The following is a 6,000-nucleotide window of genomic DNA, read 5'->3' on the forward strand; positions in this document are numbered from 1 at the left end:
AACCACCCAAATTTTCATCACTAGGGGAATATCAGACTCTATGGAATACAGTGAGCACCAAACGATGCATACATAGCAATGTGGACTGAACTAACACACATAATTATGTGTGAGAAAATCCAGAGTGAAAAAGATATAATGCAAAATATTCATGTAAATTAAACATACATGCACAGGCTAAACAACATAACTAAAGTTGTAAGTAGATGCTCAAGGACATGGAACATTTTTTGAGTATGACATCTACTGGTGGTAGGGGAAGAACAGGGAAGATTAAGGATAAAGTGTTAAAAAAAAATAGATAAAACTGTTCATTTTTTTGCCCAGTGATGAAAATGTGCTATTAATGAGAAGATAGGTTCTGCATGATAAATTAGAATATAAATTCATGAGAAATTGAATGAATATTATGCTGGTTTGAGTCTCTAAATTCTGTTTTATCTGTATTTGGTTTGTTTCTGCAAAAGCACATTTTTTGGACCACTTTTACTCATTGTTTAAAATTTTATTTTCTAGAGTTCTTATCTCTTCACTTTATTCATCATTTTTAGAATATTCTAAAATAATACATTTTCAATCTTGCCGGTCAACTTTCATAAAAACATAATTGGTCTTTGATATTGCATTCAATTTGTAGATAAAAGGGGAAGCATTTGCCTGTTTGCATCATTGGATATTTTTATGCATGAACATCTTATATTCAGTGTTTATATTATAGTTTTCTAAGATACTATTAATATATTTTTTCTGTAAAGGACCTGTAAACATCTTGTATGAATTAGTATTGATTCTGTGTAACATTTGCTTCTATTTTGATTCAAGGATGATTAAAATACTTTTTGTTACATTTTCCAATTTGTTATTAGGCAAGAAAACCAGATACTTTTGTACATTGTTTTCCAACAAACTTCTTGAAATTTTCTGGTGGTTTTAATAATTTTCCAGGTAACTTCATAGTTTTCTTTTGTGTAGTTTTAGGCAAATTAGATATTGAATGCAAGTAGTGTCATTTCTTTTTTCTCTTCTTATGCAATATTAAAGTCTGATTTTGTTCTGATGGTGTGTTTAATTTCTATCTGTTGTTTATAGCATTTCTTGATCATCCCATTTATTTTATTGTCACCCAATTGCTGGATCTACTTGATGTATATTTTCTATTGCAGTATACACTTAGCTATTATGGGATATTCTCTATTTAATTATATGCATTATCCAGCCGATGTGTATAAATGGACTGCTTTAAAATGTTTAAAAAGTGGTGTACTTTTTTTTGAGTAATTATTAGAAATATCTCCTGAGGGGAGTAATTTGGCCAGATTTCATACTGTGGAATAGGCGATGAGTACCAATACAATTATCTTATGCATTTTTGTGGTTCATATATTTTGTATTTCTCAGAATATTTTGCAACTTTTTCAATCTGTGCATCTTGTCAGCATTTAAATATTTATTTGAATATGTACAGTATTATTAACTCTAGTTTATTCTCTTAATGTTTTTAAATGTATGCCTAAACATTTTTTATCGAGATTGACTGTTTTGTGCATGTTATTTACAAATTTTAGTATTGTTATCCATTTTATAAATAGATGCCTTAATATTTAGTAATTTACTTCAATATGTTATTTTCAAGTAAGTCCTCAACAAGAAAACTTATATTTTTAGTTTTGTACTTTTTTTTTGTAGAAAAACAGATTTTCTGTATCCCACATGTTTTGCTATTTTCTCTTTCCAAAAGTCTGTCTCTAAAGTCATTTTCCTTTCGTTCTCATAAGAATATATTTTTACTAAAAATATTAATTTGATATACACTTTTTTTGTCATAGATGCCTAATTTTACTGCTTTGTGTTCAGGCCACATGGTTTGCAAAGAGGAAGATTTTGGAAATTGTTGAAGTTTATTTTGTAATCTAGCACATAGTGAAATTTTAGGTATGGTTTATGTATCTTTGAAAGGAAAATCAGTTATAGGCTTATCGAGTACAAATTTATCCATAAGTGTTGTATTGTTTATTCAAACCCATTGCATGTTGTTTCTTTTTCAACTTCTTGGTTTCCAGGTCTCAGAAATCAGCCTTTCTAAGAGACCTATATTAAAGTTTCTTAGATCCAACTTGGCTGCATTATTTTGTTTTAGGTATTTTAAAAATATACAGCAAACAGCTGAATTTTGATTTTTAAAAAAGATTTTTATATTGAGTCTTTTACTTTTAGAAGCGACTTAATGAATTCATAATAATGGCAAATGTAGTGTTTTATTTGGCCCATGATTTTATTTATTTTTTTAATTTTCTTCTTGCCTTGCTTTTGACGTGTTCATCTGGCTTTGCTTTTTAAAGTTTAAATCTTTCATATCTTGAGGTTTTATTATGACAAAAGCTTCATGTGGGTATTTAAATGTTTTCATGCGTGTCATGTGGGCCATGTGTGTCAACACTATTTATTAATAATGTATTTTTTTCACTGGGTGTGGTTGTTCCTGCCTATAATCCCAATGCTTTGGAAGGCCAAGGCATGAGGCTCACTTGCCAAGAGTTCAAGACCAGCCTGGTCAACATAGTGAGACCCTCCCTATAGATGCTTTAATTCAGCTTAAATTTATAAATAAACTTATGTATTTATAATCTTTACAACATTGAGAGTTTCTATCCAAGAAAAAAATGTATGTTTCCATTAATTAAAGTGTTCTTTTTTTTCATATTCGGTTCCATTTATATTACCTAGCATAAGTTTGGCAGATCGCTAGTTTGGCACTTATATTTTTACTGCTATTATAAATGGGATTTTTTCCTACATTTACATTCTTTAAAAACATAATTGTTGGTATTGAGAGCTAGAATTTCTTTTTCTTAATTATTGTATTCCTTCCATTCAGTGTGCAATTTATTTCAGAAATTTCTCAAAGTTTTTGTGCAGGCATGGATCATCAGAGAGATCCAAGTCTGGTGATTTTTGAAATTTGAAGGTAAGATAAATTGAGGGAAAATGAGACTGAAAATATTCATAAGTAACACATTTTAATTATGAACAGTAGAATTAATATATACTGAAAAAGAAGAAGTCAGAACAAGAGGGTAAGTTGTGGACTCAGAGGTAAAAAGAGTTTCTGTGAATGTACTTGATCTAGAAATAGAGAAGGGAGTGATGGACATTTAAGGTGTAACTTTGGATTATAACCTAAGGAGGGGATAAGGAGGTTGCGTGAAGACAAGTAAGCAAAACAGCAAACTGGTTCTCCAGGAGTTTGGTTGAATCATCTCTGTGAATGGTGTAGTTACTAAGGATAATAGCATAGTTACTAAGGTTGGGGGCAAAAGGAAAGTCTGTCTCAGGAAATTTCTAATTGTGTACCTGAATTATTTTCACAGGTTTAACAGACAACAAGTATAATTTTATAAAAATGTTATTTTTGCATGTTTCTTATAAATATTATATCTTTTATATTTTTCTGAATTAATTGTACTAAAAATCATCATTGACAGGTTTTATTATTATAATTATAGACTGTTCATAATAAAAATACTTCTACTCTACTCTAATTTTATTATTTTTCATCATTTTTAATAAGAGGGTATTTTTTTTGTTTTGTTTTGTTTTGTTTTTTTTGAGGCTGAGTCTCGCTCTATTGCCCAGGCCAGAGTGCAGTTGGAGGATGTCAGCTCACGGCAACCTCCTGGGTTCAAGCGATTCTCCTGCTTCAGTATCCCTAGTAGCTGGGATTGGAGGTGTTCGCCACCACACCAGGCAAATTTTTGTATTTTTAGCAGAGATGGGGTTCCCCCATGTTGGCCAGGCTAGTCTCGAAGTCTTGACCTCAAATGATCTGCCTGCCTTGGCTTCCCAGTTTGCTGGGATTACAGGCATAAGCCACTGTGCCCAGCCAAGAAAATATTTTATTCAATCATTGATACAGATTTATTTCATAACGTGTTACTACTGTCTATTCATGAAGTTTCTAATTGAAACTTTGAGAAATGAAAATTTCTCAAAGTGAGAAATTGAGAAATGAAAATTCAGTAGCAATTTATAATGAGATAGGCTGAGATGTTAATTCAAAAAAATGAGCATAGGTTTTACATACGCTCACCATATAAAATTATATATATATATTATTTATATATACACACATTGTGTGTGTGACCTGTGCATTATGTTCTTTCCCTCTACTCTAATGTAGTCAAACTCTTTTAATGTGTAGAACAATTACATAGGTTTACATGTACAACTACAGACACTTAAGTGGACACAAATATGCATATGCATGCATGTATATGTAATGTACCATATGCATTTATATATATATACTGATAGTGATTGCACAACTTATACTTCTTAATCTGCTTTGGCAACTGATATTAATCCTCAAGAGAAGTAAAATGGCAGACAGACTGTGAAACAGTCTAACATAATTCACCAGACTGATTGCTGGTCAATTTGAGAAGCAGTCAGCTTGAACAGTTCATTTCATTAAATTCTCAATAAATTGTCCAGTTTGTTTAATTTGAACACTGCTAGATGGATGTTTTCTAAAATCTGAAAAAATTGAAAACTGAGGTCTAATTACCATTATGACTAAAATATATTAGTTTTGTAACTGGCAAAATACCTCCTTCACTATCCTATGAAAATGCTCTATGTCACAGATTCTGAATTATGCAATTTAGAAAATATTGAAAAATGACACAAACATCAAATAGAAAAATGCAATAATGCCAAATAACAAGCAAATATTGTGTACATGTTAGTAAAATATTTTAAAGCAAAGTTATAATATAGATTTCAAATATTTCTAGTTCTTATGTAAAAATAATTAAATTGAAACATATGCAATATCCAAATACAGAGCACATCTTTGATAATTATCTATAATTTTTCTCTTAAAATAATTACATAAAGATAAAACATCATTCAGACCTGATTGAGGGTAATCAACATTTTCTTTCTATCCTACACTGCATCTGTTTATCCTACACTGATCTCAAACAAGAGATTCAGAAATCCAAGAACTGTCCCCTGATTTTGGCTCAGAAACTTAAGCTGTCGGAATGAAAGAGGATTCAGGTTTTAGCAAAATCGGCATTGTACTTGAAGATTAGCCATTAGCTTCAAATACTTGCCAGGAGCAGCAGCTGGCCTTTAAAAGCTTCACATGCTCATTTCATTTCTGCTCATTGATTTATTCAAAGTGAGTGAAGAAGAATAAACAATAAAGAAAGAAGGATGAAAGTACTTTCATGCTGGTTTTACTCTATTGGAGCTAATTGTGTTTTTGTCATTCAAGGATCAGTCAGTTTAAAAATAGTAATTAATATTTTTGAGCCATATATCAGAAACTTCCTTAGACAACAAACTTAATATTCCATGTGCTGCACACATGTACATATGTATAAGTATGCATGTGTATATATGCATACGTGCAAGCATACCTGCATGCATATATACATATATATTGTAAGGAGTCATAGTTAATCTCACAAGTAGAGATACTGTATTCAATGCATAATTTATAGTCCTTCTCAAATATATCCCAAGATTATATAGCTTAACAATATGCACAGACGGTGATAACTATCATAACTGGCTGTCAACATGATTTTAATACATTATTTTTTAAATAAGCACTGAGGAATTAAGTGCATTAACTAAGGTCATCTTTCCATACCCCAAATGTTTTATTCATCATCATATTCTCTTTATCACTCACTCAGATGGTTAGCAGTAATAACTTATAGTGGTAAAGCTCCTTTTATTTCATATAATATGACAATAAGTCAATATATTGTAATTTAAAAAGTCTGAGAGTACCACCAGGATGTTAACGGGATTAAAATATTCCTGTCATTTCAGGAGTTGTAGAGTTAGAAATATTTAATATGGGAAAGAGCATTAGTATTCACGTTGTTGCTCGACTATGATGGGAAAGAGGTTTTGCTTTGAGAAATTTCTTACTACCATGGATTTAAAACTTCTTCATAAGAATGGGAGTTGGGAGAGAGATTT

The sequence above is a fragment of the Macaca thibetana genome, chromosome 6 (assembly GCF_024542745.1).
Source record: "Macaca thibetana thibetana isolate TM-01 chromosome 6, ASM2454274v1, whole genome shotgun sequence".
NCBI lineage: Eukaryota > Metazoa > Chordata > Mammalia > Primates > Cercopithecidae > Macaca > Macaca thibetana.